The sequence below is a fragment of the Oncorhynchus tshawytscha genome, linkage group LG19 (assembly GCF_018296145.1).
Source record: "Oncorhynchus tshawytscha isolate Ot180627B linkage group LG19, Otsh_v2.0, whole genome shotgun sequence".
Classification (NCBI taxonomy): Eukaryota; Metazoa; Chordata; class Actinopteri; order Salmoniformes; family Salmonidae; genus Oncorhynchus; species Oncorhynchus tshawytscha.
The window spans coordinates 37,737,646-37,756,715 of record NC_056447.1 but is presented as its reverse complement, the minus strand read 5'-3'; positions in this window follow the sequence as shown (position 1 = coordinate 37,756,715).

Below are 19,070 nucleotides of genomic sequence, written 5' to 3'. Positions count from 1 at the left end.
TTTCAGACTCAGAATGACTTCACACACCAGATCTACACATATCAATCTGCCAATGTGGTGGACGTCTTTTGATACGGCTTTTAAGTATAAAGTGTTCTTGGATCGGGCATTAAAGCAGTGTGGCTGTGACAGGATTGTTAGCCGGGCATGACTCGATATCAAATCCTGTGTGACTGGTTTGAAATTTGTCCCATAAAAGTGCATTTTAGTGGGTTTTACGAGTCAATTAAGGCAGTGTGTGTGTGTTCTGCAGGCCTGGTGTCAAATCACTAAGCCTCACCGCCACCATCAGCAGCAGCATATAGAAGCATCATACCACAACACCACCCAGACACATTAGTGCTGAGGTGGGAGTTTAGATGAGGTTTGATGTGTGTGTGTGTGTGTGTGTGTGTGTGTGTGTGTGCAAAACCCATTTTTATTATATTTTTTATGCATGACTACCTGTGTATGTGTGTCATTCAGTCAGAACAGAGTGTACATCTGTTTGCGTGTTTGTGTGTGTGTGAGAGAGAGAGGCAGAGATAGAGACAGAGTGAGAAAGAGGAACAGATAGTGTCAGTATTTACGTGAGCGAGGGTATGCATGTGCATATGATTCACAACTAGTAGGGTCATTTCCATGTAAAAGGACACATTTGGTGTCAAATCAAAGCTCTTTATTTTTTTATTTTTAGGAAATGAAGGCATAGATACATTTTTCTACCATTTTCCATCTTAAAAATTAGGAATAAGTACAAGCCTTGATTCCTGATCAAACAGATGGAAAAGGGGTCTTAGAAAACATCTACCCTAAAAAGGATTAGAAATGCATCAAAACAAATTAATGTTGAAGTAAAGGCCCCTACCAAATAATGTCAACACTAATTTTTAGTTTTGGAGAAATTATTTGCCTTGTGCTTTGTAATTCTGTTACCAAAAACCCACATATCTTTAAGATATTTTCTAATATCTCTCCCTCATGAGGAGGGAAGATAATGAACATTCACAGAAGTAACAAGTAAAGGTAGACCTACCAATTAGTTATATTGTAAAAATGTATTATTAAGTAATTAAAACTCATAATTCTGTTACCAAATCGGCTTTTCTGTAACACAATTACTGCAATTGAATTGGCTACAATGGGAAAATCATAGTAGTCACAAATCACAGGTGGGTCACCTGCTACTGTCCTCCCATCCACTGGCATACTGTTATGTTCAGCTCATACCGTAACTGTTTTCTTTATCTTTCTGTCGTCTGGCGGTCAAAGCAAGAGTATTAAAACGGTCTGGACAACCCCTCCCTCACTCTCTCTCTGCCTCTCTCCTCTTTCTCCAGTTAATGTTACATCTCCCGGATCTTCCTGACACCTACCCATGAGCCCCCTCTCGTTCCATTACTGTAACCAGCATCCACACCCACTGAGCACCGATTGATACCGGAAGTCCATGGATGTTGAAAAGTAGTTGAAATTTGGTCAGTGCTCCCTGCCCTTGATTTTAATGACCACAGATGTCATTTTTTGGGCCGGTCAGGACCCATTTTTTGGACCGGTCAGGACCCATTTTTTGGACCGGTCAGGCCTTAATTTCAACATCCACAGATCAAAGTCCATGGGCCAAATCTGAACCAATCATAGACATCTAAGTTTGGACAGCACACAGTGCAGTACAGTAGAGTATATCACATAGTTCAGTTCAGTACAGTAGAGCTCAGTCCAGTTCAGTAGAGCACACTAGAGTAGAGTACAGTATAATGTACTCTATTGTTCTGTACTGAACTATACTTTACTGTACAATATGACTATATTGTACTCTTCTTTACTGTGCTCTACTATGATGTGCTGTGCTGTACTCTACTGAGCTCAACTCTACTGTGATGTGCTATGCTGTACTGTACTGTACTCTACTGAGCTCTACTCTACTGTGATGTGCTGTACTCTCCTCTACTGTGATATGCTGTGCTGTACTCTAATGTGATGTGCTGTGCTGTACTTTACTGTATTCTACTGAGCTCAGCTCTACTCTACTGTGATGTGCTGTACTCTACTGAGCTCTACTCTACTCTACTGTGATGTGCTGTGCTGTACTCTACTCTACTGTGCTGTGCTGTGCTGTACTCTACTGTGCTGTGCTGTACTCTACTGTGCTCTACAGTGCTGTGCTGTACTCTACTGTGATGTGATGTACTCTACTGAGCTCTACTTTACTCTACTGTGATGTGCTGTGCTGTACTTTGCTGTACTCTACTGAGCTCTACTTTACTCTACTGTGATGTGCTGTGCTGTACTTTACTGTACTCTACTGAGCTCTACTCTACTGTGATGTGCTGTGCTGTGCTGTACTCTACTCTACTGTGCTGTGCTGTGCTGTACTCTACTGTGCTGTGCTGTACTCTACTGTGCTGTGATGTACTCTACTGAGCTCTACTCTCCTCTACTGTGATGTACTGTGCTGTACTTTACTGTACTCTACTGAGCTCTACTCTACTGTCATGTGCTGTACTCTACTCCACTGTGATGTGCTGTACTCTACTGTGCTCTACTGTGATGTGCTGTGCTGTACTCTACTCTACTGTGCTGTGCTGTACTGTGATGTACTCTGCTGTACTCTACTGTGCTGTGCTGTACTCTACTATGCTGTGATGTGCTGTACTCTACTGTGCTGTACTCTACGCTACTGCGATGTGCTGTGCTGTACTCTACGCTACTGTGATGTGCTGTGCTGTACTCTACTGAGCTCTACTCTACTCTATTGTGCTTTACTGTACTCTACTGTGATGTGCTGTACTCTACTGTGCTGTACTCTACTTTACTGTACTCTACTGTGCTGTGATGTGCTGTACTCTACTGTGCTGTGATGTGCTGTACTCTACTGTGCTGTGATGTGCTGTACTCTACTGTGCTGTGCTGTACTCTAATGTGCTGTGCTGGGCTATACTCTACTGTGCTGTGCTGTGCTGTACTCTACTGTGATGTGCTGTGCTGTACTCTACTGAGCTCTACTCTACTGTGCTGTGCTGTACTCTACTCTACTGTGATGTGCTGTACTCTACTCTACTGTGATGTGCTGTGCTGTGCTGTACTCTACTGTGATGTGCTGTGCTATACTCTACTGTGCTGTACTGTACTCTACTGTGCTGTGCTGTGATGTACTCTACTGTGCTGTGATGTGCTGTACTCTACTGTGCTGTACTCTACTCTACTGTGATGTGCTGTACTCTACTGTGCTGTGCGGTACTCTACTGTGATGTGCTGTACTGTACTCTACCGTGCTGTGATGTGCTGTGCTGTACTCTACTGTGATGTGCTGTGCTGTACTCTACTGTGCTGTACTGTACTCTACTGTGCTGTGCTGTGATGTACTCTACTGTGCTGTGATGTGCTGTACTCTACTGTGCTGTACTCTACTCTACTGTCCTGTGCTGTACTCTACTGTGCTGTGCTGGGCTGTACTCTACTGTGCTGTGCTGTACTCTACTGTGATGTGCTGTGCTGTACTCTACTGAGCTCTACTCTACTCTACTGTGCTGTGCTGTACACTACTCTACTGTGATGTGCTGTGCTGTACTCTACTGTGATGTGCTGTGCTGTACTCTACTGTGCTGTGCTGTACTCTACTGTGCTGTGCTGTGCTGTACTCTACTGTGCTGTGCTATACTCTACTGTGCTGTGATGTGCTGTACTCTACTGTGCTGTTATGTGCTGTACTCTACTGTGCTGTGATGTGCTGTACTCTACTGTGCTGTGATGTGCTGTACTCTATTGTGATGTGCTGTGCTGTACTCTACTGTGCTGTACTGTACTCTACTGTGCTGTGCTGTGATGTACTCTACTGTGCTGTGATGTGCTGTACTCTACTGTGCTGTGCTGTACTCTACTGTGATGTGCTGTGCTGTACTCTACTGAGCTCTACTCTACTCTACTGTGCTGTGCTGTACACTACTCTACTGTGATGTGCTGTACACTACTCTACTGTGATGTGCTGTGCTGTACTCTACTGTGCTGTGCTGTGCTGTACTCTACTGTGCTGTGCTGGGCTGTACTCTACTGTGCTGTGCTGTACTCTACTGTGATGTGCTGTACTCTACTGAGCTCTACTCTACTCTACTGTGCTGTGCTGTACACTACTCTACTGTGATGTGCTGTGCTGTACTCTACTGTGATGTGCTGTGCTGTACTCTACTGTGCTGTGCTGTACTCTACTGTGCTGTGCTGTGCTGTACTCTACTGTGCTGTGCTATACTCTACTGTGCTGTGATGTGCTGTACTCTACTGTGCTGTTATGTGCTGTACTCTACTGTGCTGTGATGTGCTGTACTCTACTGTGCTGTGATGTGCTGTACTCTATTGTGATGTGCTGTGCTGTACTCTACTGTGCTGTACTGTACTCTACTGTGATGTGCTGTGCTGTACTCTACTGTGATGTGCTGTGCTGTACTCTACTGTGATGTGCTGTGCTGTGCTGTTCTCTACTGTGCTGTGCTGTGCTGTGCTGTACTCTACTCTACTGTGATGTGCTGTACTCTACTGTGCTGTGCGGTACTCTACTGTGATGTGCTGTACTGTACTCTACTGTGCTGTGATGTGCTGTGCTGTACTCTCAGAGCTCATTAGAATAACAGCCATTGTGTATAATAATACCCATTACGCACAGGATGATATTGAACATTTAACCTTTGTGTACCTGTTCGGGGTACATCACCATGAAGAGAAGGACATTCATGTCCATAGTAATGCATTTTTGTGTAGTACAGTTCAGGGACCCATGATGTCATTCTGTTACCTTGAAGTGTAAATCCACTTCACTTACTGTAGTTCCATGACCAAAAGAGATTTCTTCAAACTCAAGGTGTCATATCATAGCTGACAGCCCATTCTTTCTGCAGACATTGTTGAATCTTAATTCAGAGCAGATATTTAACAGAGTTTTTGCATAAAAAACGGAGGGAGATTTGGGAGAAATGTGTTTTTGAGAAATGTTCTGTGTAAATTGTTCAAAGTAGTCCTTGTGCATAGAGTTGTATTTGGGTTAAAGTGGAATTGCCCATAGGCAGCATATAAAGTGTTTTATTTTATAGCAGAGGGGGAGTGAGTGGGGGAAAAGTCAAAACTCCCCTGAGTGAAAACTCAATTTCCTGAACGTCTTTCCCTTGTCCTTCTGGTGCAGGATGTATGTGGTGTAGGTTGGAGTGAAAATACGCTGGTAGCACTTTTCTCGTACCGTGAAAATCTCTGTCGATCCATCACATCAGTGGCTTTTGCCCATAATTGTATTGCAGTGTCTATTTACCAAGAGGCCCCAACACTCCCATGAGCTTATATCTCCCAAGGTGTAGAAGACTTCTTTCCCAATAAAATCTGTTTATCAGCATTTAGTTAAGATTTCATAATGCAGAGTAATGTACATACATGTACAGTCCAATTGAGCTCTTTCACAGACATAGGGTCTATTCATAACATTCTCCCACCACAATAAATGTGCTATACTTTTTTAGATGAATCATACTGATAAATCGAATCAAATCACATTTTCTTGATCGCATACACATATTTAGCAGATGTTATTGTGGGTGTAGAGAAATGCTTGTTTTCCTAGCTCCAACAGAATGGTAACAAGAGGTTATGGATTAAGTATATGCTATTTAATTTCAATTTAATTCTATATCGACAATTTTATTCTGTCGATTGTCATCTATGATTAGTATCGCTTGCCATCGGCTGTGGGCAGAGATTAAGCTCTAATCACAGCGATGTCTTTAGGATAGGATCTTTGGTGAGGTAGTGCCCCCAAACACCGAGAGGTATATCAGAGACATAACATTATGCAAGTCACACACCAAACACACGCACGCACACACACACACACACACACACACACACACACACACACACACACACACACACACACACACACACACACACACACACACACACACACACACACACACACACACACACACACACACACACACACACACACACACACACACACACACAGTAGACTTAGAGCATAAAATACTACAGCCAGTCCCCAGAGACAGTGAGTATTGCCAGAGCCAAGGGAAGGCCAGCCACCAGCAGAGCAGTCCACTTCTACACACAAAGGCTCCCTTTATGACAATGTAAATTAATAAGCAGCATTAGGTTGCATTTTGCAATAATTTCACTTTTTCCAGACACTCCCTGTAGTGACATATCACTTCTCAGTAGTCTCCAAGACCTGTCAAAGGACTGTGGCGAGAGAAGGAGAAGAGAAGAAAGGAGGGGAGGAGGAAGGTGACAAGAAGTGTGACAGAGAAAGAGAAGTGAGAAGAAGAGAGAAGAGGAGGAAAGGAGGGGATGAATGAGGAGAGGAGATTAGAGGAGACAAGAAGAGGAGAAGGAGGAGAGTGAATCTCCAAGGAGGAGTAATGAAGTTGTAATGGAGGTATAGAAGGAGTTAGTCAGTGTGTGTTAATATGCAGGAAGTGTGTGTATGTTTGTCTGTGCGCTAGCTGGGTGCTGTGAGCGGAACCTGAGGGATTCAGAGCGAGGGATCGGGTAGCAGCAGAGAAGGCTGGCTGACAGCTCTCCTCACACCTCTCCCAGTGGCAGCGTGATGGGCTCAGGCTCAGGCTCAGGGAACAGAATGCTCACCACCTAGTAGACAGGCGCTAGGCCAAACCTGCAGTCAGTAGGCCTGCCTACTCTCTATATTTTTGGAAACATCCATTATCCAAGCAATTTGCCTTAAAGGTCTCCTTTGTGTTTGGGCTGCTTTAAATGCAGGATTGGGGAAGAAGAGATATTGCAGCATTGTGAGGACAGAAGGGTGGGGAAGACAGAAATGTTAGCATAGTTTGGATTGTGAGTACAGCCAAGGCAAAACTTCCTCAGAAAAGACTTCATCAGACAAGGCGAGAAAAATCCCTAATACTGACATATACCAGTAATAATACATCTGGCGCTGTAGCTAGCTAGCTTTGACATGTTTGTTTTGTTAGCAGGAGCTTTGGATGTTAGACGTGTCAACACGGCTGTAGCCCATTTAGTTTATTTGATTTGACATATTTTTTATTTAGCAGTTTAGCTTCACAGAGAATGACTATTAATTTGTCACTCTGCCAAGTTGTGGGTGACAACAAGAATGATCCCAGTGGGGGAGATGGTAGGAGGGAAGGATATGTGTGTGTGTGTGTGTGTGTGTGTGTGTGTGTGTGTGTGTGTGTGTGTGTGTGTGTGTGTGTGTGGGCTTTAGTGTGTAACTCCAGAAGCTCTCTTATACCCTCCCAAGTTTCCTTTTCTCTCTCAGACTCGTTCTTTTCTAACCACTGGATTTTTGTCTCCGTCTGTTTCCATATTGTTAACCACAACATTCCACAAACATGATGGAATCTTTGGGGTGTTTGAAAGACATTTATTTTCCTTCGTTTTGACACAGTTTTCCTAATTTCTGCAAGGCAATGGAATATTACTCATGTGTGGCAGTTGGTTGGAGAGAGAAACGAATGGGGAAAGCATGCAAAATAAACCTGGGATGGCTGCATGTACAGGATATTACTGGGGGCAAGGTAGACAACAGTTACTGACTCTGGCCCAAAGCTGTGATAACCTAACCCTTAACGAACAAAGTCCTCTTTCACAGATCTCATCAAAATGAATCCCCCAACATTCCTAATTTTAGCGTGTCAATATTTGCTAGTCCATACTTCTAGCTAAGTCAGAGGATTTAGTTGCTGCTCAAATGGAGCAATGTTTAATTAGCTGTAAAGAAAGCTTTGCTGAGGAGACAGAGAGAGAGAGAGAGAGAGAGAGAGAGAGAGAGAGAGAGAGAGCGAGTGAGTGAGAGAGCGAGAGATAAAGAGCTGGATTCATTAACAATAGTCATCTGTTACCTCAGCCATAATGACCCCAGCCATAATGACCTCAGTCTATCTGAGAGTGTGTGTGTGTATGTGAGTGTGTGCGTGTATGTGTATGTGCATGAGTGTGTGTTCATGTTAATGTGGACAATCGGCTACAGCTAAATATAACTGAATAAACCGACGGTTAATATTAAAGCTCAGACTGACTTCAAGTGGAAGATATTTGGAAGGTAAGGACACACTCCATCAACATTTTCTTGACCTGGCTGTACACCTCAAAAGAGACTCTTATATATCACTTGACCCTTCATTAATAAAGGATTGGTGAAGTAGACTTCTCAAAGTACACTGCATTTAGTTTCCCTCAATTGATTGGAACAATATTGAGTCTAGGTCTAGATATGGAACCCCCACATACACATGTAAACAGGAGAGCCGCATATGGCGAAGGAAATATGGAGACGGTGATTTCCTTATCCCGACTCCTCAGTATTTGTGAGGAAATCATAAAATAGCGGAGGTAATTACACTGAAAACTGCTAATAGGAGCCAAATACGATGCTATGAAACCCAAATCTTCGTCAGAAACGCACCTCAATCATTACCATATGACTGTAGCGAGAAGCAGAAAGTGTTTGAAGCAATACATATGTACCTATTTCACTAAGTGTAAGTGAGCGAGAGTCTCCCCCCAAACACATCCTTAGAAAAACAAAGTCTGGAAAAAGTTTTTCTCTGGGAGGATATGACATATATTATTTTAACAATTTATCTCTCTCTCCTCTCTCTCTCTCTCTCACTCACACACACACAAGCACATGCACATGCTTTCACACACACCAACATGCATACACACACACATACAAAGGCATGCAAATACTGCTTTCCTCCACTTCACTCTACACACTTGTTCAGCCTGTAGTTGTATGTCAACATCCCTGCTTCTGCTAGCCTAGTTAGTCGACCCATTGGAGAGAGAAAGCTACTAGGTGGGTTGGGTGAACTGTCTCCCATTTACGACTGCATTACAAAGGAAGGGTCCTTATTGACACAAGGACTCCCTGCTCTGCTCCATTAACATATCCACTAACCCAGAGGAAGCCGAGTGGGCTGTGGGAGGTCCCCAGAGCGGAGCTCCACAGTGGGGCCCATTCCCACAGACACAATGGGCCAGAGGGAGATGCCAGTGACATAGTTTGGAATTAGGAGATAGGGCCTGCTGGAGCAGGAAGCATGCCAACCCTACCATGAATCAGGGAGACGGAGTAATCACAGAGAGGAGCGTGCGTGGACAGGCAGAGGGCCGTACATAAATATGTCTTCACATCATTCAGAACGGTTGTTTTGAAAGCAGCTCAGGTTACCTGGATGTGTCCGTTTGCACTGTTCCACAGCTCCTATTTCCCATTTTCTACACTCCTGCCGACTCTGACCACCGCTTAATCAAGGATAAAGTAAACACACTGGTGGTGGAGGAGCTATGATGAGGTTCGGTTACTGTCTGTAATGCCCAGAATGCTTTTAGAGGGTTACAAAGTTACAATGGGACTACAATGGTCTTTATAGGTGGCATTAGCATGGCCGTTTTGGTCGAAATGATAATCACTCCAACAGTCAAGGAAATTTAATCTATCTTCATCTATATTCTGCTCTGAAGAGCTAACGCAAACATGTTGGCGTCTGGAATCTAAAGCATTTATTACGATAGGAACTTCTAAATATGATAAATAGGTAACACATACACTACCAGTCAAACGTTTTAGAACACCTAGTCATTCAAGGATTTTTCTGTATTTTTACTATTTTCTACATTGTAGAATAATAGTGAAGACATCAAAACTATGAAATAACACATATGGAATCATGTAATAACCAGAAAAGTGTTTAAACAAATCCAAATATATGAGAGCCAGTTTCATCATAGCGTTTGATGGTTTTTGCGACTGCACTTGAAGAAACTTTCAAAGTTCTTGAGCTTTTTCGGATTGACTGACCTTCACATCATAAAGTAATGATGTACTGTCGGTTCTCTTTGCTTATTTGAGCTGTTCTTGCCATAATATGGACTTGGTATTTTACCAAATAGGGCTATCTTCTGTATACCACCCCTACCTTGTCACAACACAACTGATTGGCTCAAATGCATTAAGAAGGAAAGAAATTCCACAAATGAACTTTTAACAAGGCACACCTGTTAATTGAAATGCATTCCAGGGTGCTACCTCATGAAGCTGATTGAGAGAATGTCAAGAGTGTGCAAAGCTGTCATCAAGGCAAAGGGTGGCTATTTGAAGAATCTCAAATAAAAAATATATTTGATTTGTTTAACACTTTTTTGGTTGTCTTCAATATTATTCTACAATGTAGAAAATATATTTTTTTTTAAAGAAAAAAACCTTGAAAGAGTAGGTGTTCTAAAACTTTTGATCAGTCGTCTAGGTTTCACATCCTATATTCAAGTGTATTCAAAACTTTTCAGCGGGGACCCAATTTTTTCCACTAGAATTTCTGGGAACCTCATTTTTTTCCACAAGATTTTCTCGTGACCCCACCCCAAATCTAATGACACAACCTTAAAATCGTTACATTTTTTATTTTTACATCAACAAATAACCTTAAATTCATTACATTTTCATCTCTTATCAAAATGAATATAATAAATAAATGTACTCAATACATATTTTTTTTCAAATGATCTTTCTCAAAAACGTTTGTATATTGTCCCATAAAATAATCTGTACTCCTAATTTATTTCTCACCTTTTTTATTTATTGGTGACCCCACTGCAGTTCCCCCGTGACCCCATTAGGGTTAGCGACCTTGACTTTGAATACCACTGCTATAGTCCCTTGTGACAACCTTAACATTTAAACATTCAAATTGAGTAACAGATTTGGGTCTCCGTGCCAAGATTACATCCTACAGGATAATCAAGTCTTATCCTGTTCGGGTGGAATCTGTAATTGGGGTTTCATTTTTGGCTTTCGTAATGCAATTGCGCTGGGGCACTAACACTAAGGGAGGAGGATAGGATGATATACTAGCCTGGAAGTTTTGTGAGGCTCGTTAATGATGAGGAAGAGTGATGGCACACTGATTGCGTCCATGCCTCCGGTGTTCCTAGTCTGGGGAAAATATCCTCCGGTGTGGAAGGTTGGGATTAGACAGGTTGGGAACGTTTACAGGTTAGGAATGGGGAACAACACAGTCATGTAACCTGGGATACCAGTAGGGACGGAATTTACAGAGAGTTTTGTAAGAGTTTAATGGCCCCTGCCTACAGGCCACACCATGACCTTCGGCGCTCTGCTAGTCACTGACTGGCAGTGAGGGTGGAATCCCTCGAGAGCATCGAGTGCCAACATGTCTGGACAGGGTGTTCTCTACAGAGGCAGAATTTCATAAAGTCCTACAGGTGTACTGCTTCAGTACTTGTTAGAAGCACATATGAGAATTCTGTTTGTTCATTTACATGTATGTCATACTCTGTCTTGTGTATACAGGTCTTGCAAAAGTACACAAATATTTCTGAATGGGTTTTTAATGTGGGTTTATATTTGGCAGCATGAGAGTGGGACCGTGTAATTATTTCTGGCCGTGAATGTGTGTGTTTGTGTGTGTGTGTGTGTGTGTGTTTGTGTTTGTGTGTGTGTGTGTGTGTGTTTGCATTTGTGTTTGTGTGTGTGTGTGTGTGCGTGTGTTTGTGTGTGTGTGTGTGTCTTTGTGTGTGTGTTTGTGTGGGGGTGTGTGTTTGCGTTTGTGTGTGTGTTTGTGTGTGTGTGTGTGTTTGTGTTTGTGTGTGTGTGTGTGTGTGTGTGCGTGTGTGGGTATGTGTTTGCATGCATGCATGAGCACTTTCCTGCACTTCCCAAAACTCAGCGAGTGTGAGTTCCTCATATAGTAAGAGTAGTGGATGAGTTAGTTCAGTTTGTACAGTATGAGTGTTAGGGTGTTTCCGTACCTCTGTAGATGAATTAAAGTGTTTTAAAAGGTGGAAGAAAAACATGGCTAAAGGGCACGGCACAGGCTGGCTAACAGATAGACAGACACACAGCCCAGGGAGAGAGCGGATTGGCTGATTGATGGACAGGAAGTCCTACATGACCTATTAATGGAAACAAAGGGAAACTACAAGTCTGAGGCTGGGGCTGTGTCCCAAGTGGCAACCTATTTCCTATATAGTGCACTACCATCATCCAGTCAGCATTCTTCCACCTCTGAAATATTTCCAGGCTCTACCCCTCACTGTCACACTCCAGCACCGAAACCCTCATCCACACCTTCGTCACTTCCCAACTGGTCTACTGCAACACTCTCTTCACTGGTATCCCCACCAAACTCCAATTGGTCCACAACTCTGCCAGAACCCGCACCAGATTAACTGAACACATCACACCAATCCTCATCAAACTACACTGGCTCCCTATCCAATACCGTATTGACTTTAAGACACTCCTCCACCTACAAAGCCCTCCACAAGCTGGCACCCACCTACCTCTCTGACCTTCTGCCAGTCTATGCAGCCTCCCACTTCCTTCACTCCTCCTCTGCTGGTCTCCTTGTCAACCCGCCATTCTCCACCGTGGGTGCCCGAGCCTTCAGCAGTTCGGCACCCAGGCACTGGAATACACTCCCCCCACACATATGAAATGCAGGCACTGTCATCTCACTCAAAAAATACGTCTTCCAGGATGCATATAACCTATAGCCTACAGTTACTTTGAAGCAGGCAGAGAAAAGAATAGTAACACAGAAAAACATGTCGTCATAACGCTCCTTTGATCTAGGTCACTTCTATCGCTACTGCAGACCCAATACCGTCAGTCTCATCCTCTAGTCATTCCCACATTCCACCATCTTTCTCCCTCGCTCTCCCGCCCTCTCCCTCCCTCCCTTTTCTTCCTCTCTTGTCCATACAGTATTATACAAATCCATCTCTCTTCCCTCCTACTCTGAAGTCTGCTGCTAGCCTCATACTCTATTCTGGGATACACTTAATTGTAACTTCTATCAGTCTCACTTTTTTCTCCTCTATTGTTCTACTACTTTTCCTCTGCCTACTGCATCAACCATATAAATAGATTTAATGCCTGTCTAGTCATTCTATTTCTAAGGACTCAAGACAGTCCCAAGGCAGAAGCTTCTTCAAAGAAGAAGAAGATGAAGGTGAGGGGCTTAGTGGAGACACAGTGTTCCGCATGAGGTCGCAGGAGCTGAAGGGCAGGTGGGGGTGGATGCCTGGAGGAAATAACATTTTTTTGAACGAGTCGCGATGAACGTTGAGAGTTGTAGTGATTTGATTGACAGACTGGGCCTGCTGAACGCCGGGGGTAATTGTGTAAAACTTTAAGGAGCTTGAAGGATAAGGTGAGGTCAGGTAGGTTGGGTTATATTGAGTTTAAGAAGTAGTAAAGGAGGTTCACTGACTGGTGCAGGTCTGCTGTTGCGCTACCTTGCAGTCCAAACGAGGTGAACGAGTACATAAACAGACTGGATATCTGAGCGGGGTTAACTGTAACAACCCCGTTTTTTTATACAAACTTCAACTTTTCCTCCAAGAGTAGCAATATACTAAATCTGACCTATCCAGTGCTGTTTAGAGCAAGCAGGGGTGTCCAACAACGTAACACTGCATACTAACGGTAACACACACAGTCAAAGCTGAGTGTCAAAATGCAGTCCTCATTATTGTATTTATTTTTCACATTCTATTCCAATTTGTGTTCAATTTGCCAACACCAAAGAGAGGTTATTCCGGGCACTGAACGCTAGTCACTATGTACCAGCATTTTCCTAATTCACCCTGCCTTCCTGCCTGCCTTCCTGTCTGCCTTGAAATAGTCAGAGGAAACGTCCAAATAACCTAATTACGACTCAGCCTTTTCTAAGTATATCAATGCATGATGTGGTATTCTGTAAAAAATAGAACCCTTCAGAGTAACCCTTCAGAGGTGTTTTTATTTTTGTTCTGTTGTTTTTTTTCATAGTGGGATGGTGAGCGCTGAGTCTGGGGTCCATCTTCGTTTCTAAGTGTTTCTATCTGTTGAGTCTGGGTCCTGAGAGGTATCCTGGACTAGGCAGACCTTCAAAGCCTAGCTGAATGCAGAGTGCTTTGCCAGAGGCCCAGACATGACCAGGTCAGTTCCTAACACATTCATCTATGTCACAATACCACAAGACATCTTCTCTGTAGTAGTCTGTCTCTGTCTTCCAACATGGTCTTGGCTCTCCCTCAGCACCCGCGCACTCTAGCCACTATTTCAGTGCCACTCACATGCACTCACATGTGCACACACACATGCACAGACAAAGGCATACACACACACACACACACACACACACACTCCTCCACCACCTCCCTGAACTTCAGTGTAGACACACAAGACTTCGAAATATCCACTCACAAACCGTGATACTACCATCACATTACCATTCTGCCATCACATTACACTTTGGTCCACCTCTATAGCCTAGTTGCACATTAGCTAACGCCTGGAAACAACAACAAAAAAGCTTCATTCATCCCAAACATGGCTCATTTTGAGACCTTTCGTCCGCTATTCTAACTATATCCTTTTATTGTGTTTGTTTATTTTGTACTGCGGGAGAGACGAGGTGGTAGGCGTCCTGTTCAAAACCACTTTATGGTAATGGTTTGGAAATAGCCAACGCAATTAAGCTGAAATGAAGTGACCCATACACTAAAGAAAAGTCCTTCTGTTTTATGGGCGTATTGTAAGTTGCCTATATGCAGCCAAAACAGAAAGAGGAATGTGGACAGAGAGAGCAGCACAGCCCCCTCAAGATTCTGAGCCTGCCTGGCAGGGTTGGTCCTACAAAGCAAGAGCCCCCTGATGGGAGAGAATAATATACAAGGAAATTCTCAAAGCTGCTAATGAGAACCTCGACGAACTTGTACCTAGCCGGTGTGGATTCCGGTGGGGTGCCCCCACCCAGGCAGTGGCAGTGCTGGCAACACTAGCTGCAGTAACCCATGGGGAGGGGGTCACACTCTGACAATCAGAGAGAGGGCATATTATTGTGACCCTGGTGGCACAAAAGAATCAAAGGTCTGACAGCACAGAGATGCTTGGGAAAATGGTCACAACGGGGGACCAGTGTGTGTGTGTTTCAGGGGAAGGGGGTGTGTCTGATCATCACCTAGGACTTGACATTGGTTAATCAAATCTCCCCATTTTTGACAATTTTGCTCAATCTTGTATGCTTTCTCAAACAGCTTTAAATGTATATACATTTATAAATCAAGTCTTTCTTGAGTTGGGCTCTGGGATGTAACAACCGTTGAGCATCTGAGCTTATAGTTGTTTGTGGGGGAAAGGGGTTGTGTGTATGTGTGTGTGTGTGTGTGTGGGGGGGGAGTTTACATACACCTTAGCCAATTACATTTAAACTCAGTTAATCACAAATCCTGACATTTAATCCTAGTAAAAATTCCCTGTCTTAGGTCAGTTAGGATCACCCCTTTATTTTAAGAATGTGAAATGTCAGAAAATAGTAGCGAGAATGATTCATTTCAGCTTCCCACAATAAGTTTGGTGAATGTTGGCCCATTCCTCCTGACAGAGCTGGAGTAACTGAGTCAGATTTGTAGGCCTCCTTGCTCGCACACTCTTTTTCAGTTCTGCCCAATCTACAGGATTGAGGTCAGGGCTTTGTGACGGCCACTCCAATTCATTGACTTTGTTGTCCTTAAGCCATTTTGCCACAACTTTGGAAGTATGCTTGGGATTGTTGTCCATTTGGAAGACCCATTTGCGACCAAGCTTTAACTTCCTGACTGATGTCTTGAGATGTTGCTTCAATATATCCACATAATTTTCCTCTCTCATGATGCCATATATTTTGTGAAGTGCACCAGTCCCTCCTGCAGCAAATCACCACCACAACATGATGCTGCCACCCCTGTGCTACACAGTTGGGATGGTGTTCTTTGGCTTGCAAGCCTCCCCCTTTTTCCTCTAAACATAACGATGGTCATTATGGCCAAACAGTTCTATTTTTGTTTCATCAGACCAGAGGACATTTCTCCAAAAAGTACGATCTTTGTCCCCATGTGCAGTTGCAAACTGTAGTCTGGATTTTTATATGACAATATTGGAGCAGTGGCTTCTTCCTTTCTGAGTGGCCTTTCAGGTTGTGTCGATATAGGACTTGTTTTACTGTGGATATAGATACTTTTGTACCTATTTCCTCCAGCCTCTTCACACGGTCCTTTGCTGTATTCTGGGATTGATCTGCACTTTTCACACCAAAGTACGTTCATCTCTAGGAGACAGAATTCGTCTCCTTCCTGAGCGGTATGACGGCTGTGTGGTCCCATGGTGTTTATACTTGCATACTATTGTTGTACAGATGAACGTGATACCTTCAGGCATTTGGAAATTGCTCCCAAGGATGAACCAGACTTGTGGAGGTCCACAATTTTTTCTGAGGTCTTGGTTGATTTCTTTTGATTTTCTCATGATGTCAAGGAAAGAGGCACTGGGTTTGAAGGTAGGCCTTGAAATACATCCACAGGTACACCTCCAATTGACTCAAATGATGTCAATTAGCCTAACAGAAGCTTCTAAAGCCATGACATCATTTTCTGGAATTTTCCAAGTTGTTTAAAGGCACAGACAACTTAGTGTATGTAAACTTCTGACCCACTGGAATTGTGATACTGTGAATTATAAGTGAAATAATCTGTCTGTAAACAATTGTTGGAAAAATTACTTGTGTCATGTACAAAGTAGATGTCCTAACCGACTTGCCAAAACTATAGTTTGTTAACAAGAAATTTGTGGAGTGGTTGAAAAACTAGTTTTAATGACTCCAACCTAAGTGTATGTAAACTTCCGACTTCAACTGTATGTACACACATATTTAAAAAAAAAAATCCTTTATTACTTCCTCACTCTACCATCCCTCTCCCTAATTGGAGTAAACTATGTGTTACGTTCCCCAGTTTATGTGTTGTAGTTTGTGTATTTGCATGTGTTTATTTCAGGAAATGGCTTCCTGAAATCCCTCAAGCAGCTGATTGGTCGACTCCATGGTTAATTGGAGAGCTGACCCCTCCCCCTCGTCAAGACACAGCTGTCTCCAATTACCCATTCCTTCAGAAGCTATATAAAAGCCAGTGTTCTGTTCAGGAGGGAGAGATTTTTGGAGGTAGAGATTTGCTGGAAGGTCATTGCAGAGATTTTGCTAGAGAGATTTGCTGGAAGGTCATTGCAGAGATTTTGCTAGAGAGATTTGCTGGAGAGGTCTGCTAGAGAGATTTGCTAGAAGGTCATTGCAGAGAGATTTTGATAGAGGTTGGTTTTGCTGGGAGTTCATTGCTGGGAAGTGGTATGTTAGAGCTTATTTGATGTCCTTTGTTTCTTTGTTTGTGAAATTGTTTAATATTGTTTCATTTGTTCCCAGGGGAGAAGGGGAAGGCACCTAGGGAGTACTTAGGCAAGAGGCCTGCGGGCATACATATACCTGTAGTATATTCACTGTCTAGGCACACTAGGTAAGACATGGGCGGACCACCCCCTGTATTTTGGTTAGGGCACCAGGTGGTGCTAAATTAGGTAAGTAGTGGGTAGGCAGGTAAGATAGGAGGGGGGCTTTGAGATTTACTTTTAGCTTTGGTTCCGCCCAGCCCCTTTTCCCCATATTACCGTGTAAAGGAATAAAGTCCTTGTAAACGGTACCACATTCTGCCTGTTGTCATCCTTACTCGCACCTACAGTCCATACCTCTTTCACTTCACGGAGAGTTTAGTTGTAGCAGGGTGTTGCGTTCCCTCTTCATAGAGGCGTGCGTAACACTATGGAACATCAACTCTTAGGCTTTTACTTCCAGTTTATACATACTATATACATTTTATGGGCACCATCTATTTTACAATAGTTGTATTTTGTTTGTTTGTGCTCCTGTCCTTCCTCTAACCTCAACCTTTCCCAATGTTGCAATTCTTCAGCCATTCCTGGACCTGTGACCAAAAACAAGCTACAATACACATGGACAGCACCAAAACAAATGATCTAATGATTCTGTCTCTTCAAAGAGTTCTGCAGAGCCGGGAAGGTTGTATCCTCCATATATAACATTCTATTGGTTGCAAGAATTTTGTATAATAATTGAACTTGAAAAATTATAAGTTTTGAATCCATTGTTCTTCTGTGTATCAGTTCATGACCAAGTGCCATGGAATCGGTACGTTGAAAATAAAATCACTCTATACTATTATTCTGACATTTCACATTCTTAAAATAAAGTGGTGATGTTAACTGACCTTAGACAGGGATGTTTTACTAGGATTAATGTCAGGAATTGTGAAAAACGGAGTTTAAATGTATTTGGCCAAGGTGTATGTAAACTTCCGACTTCAACTGTGTATGTACGTACATGTATTTGCCCCAAAATATATGAGGGATTTGGAAGTGATGCAGACAATAATATTGATAGAAGCTACAATCTATCTGCAATATTAAAGCTGATCTACCTCCTAAAAAATAGTGACAAAAATGAAGTGGTAAAATGATGGCACTGGGCTGGAGTGCTTTGCATTCCTTTCCCTAACGCTTAAACGAAGTGCCTTGCCGACGGGCCACCTTTGCAAGAAGAAGCCCTTTTTATTTGCAGCTGCAAGAGCCGGGCTATAAATACCTAGTGGGGGGGGGCTAATCTTGACCTTGAGCGGTCTCTGATCTCGCCTGAGAAGAAGCTGAGGGTCAGGGCAGACAGGAAGAAGAGTAAGGAAGCGTAGAGGTCTTAGGTCATGAGGATGGCCAGAATACTGACCCACTGACCCTCCACAGGTCATGCAGAGGTTTCCTTGTGAAAAATAAAGGAGTGATGAGGTGAAGTTCAATGTCCCCTCGCAAACTAGTAAATGTTGATTCCTCACTGTCAAATAGTTTCAGACTGCATCAGTCTTTTGTTGAATAGCTGTCCCCACCCTTTCACCCCTGTTCTATCTGATCTAGAAGAGGATTAGCAGCAGTCTCTCTCTCACCTGGGGGACAGACTGTGTGAGCAGCCGGGGGACTGCCTGATGTGTCGCTGCTGTGCGGCATGAGGAACAACGGGAGACGGGACCGAGGGGTGCGTTCGCTCCTCTCCCTGGTTAAAAAGGGTCTCTGTTGCAGTGGCTAGTGGATTGCTTTACACAGCCACTTCCTGCTTCCGACCTGCTCCTCACAGGCGGCCCTGTGTGCCCGCGCAGAAAAAAGCCCAAACAGAGGGGTT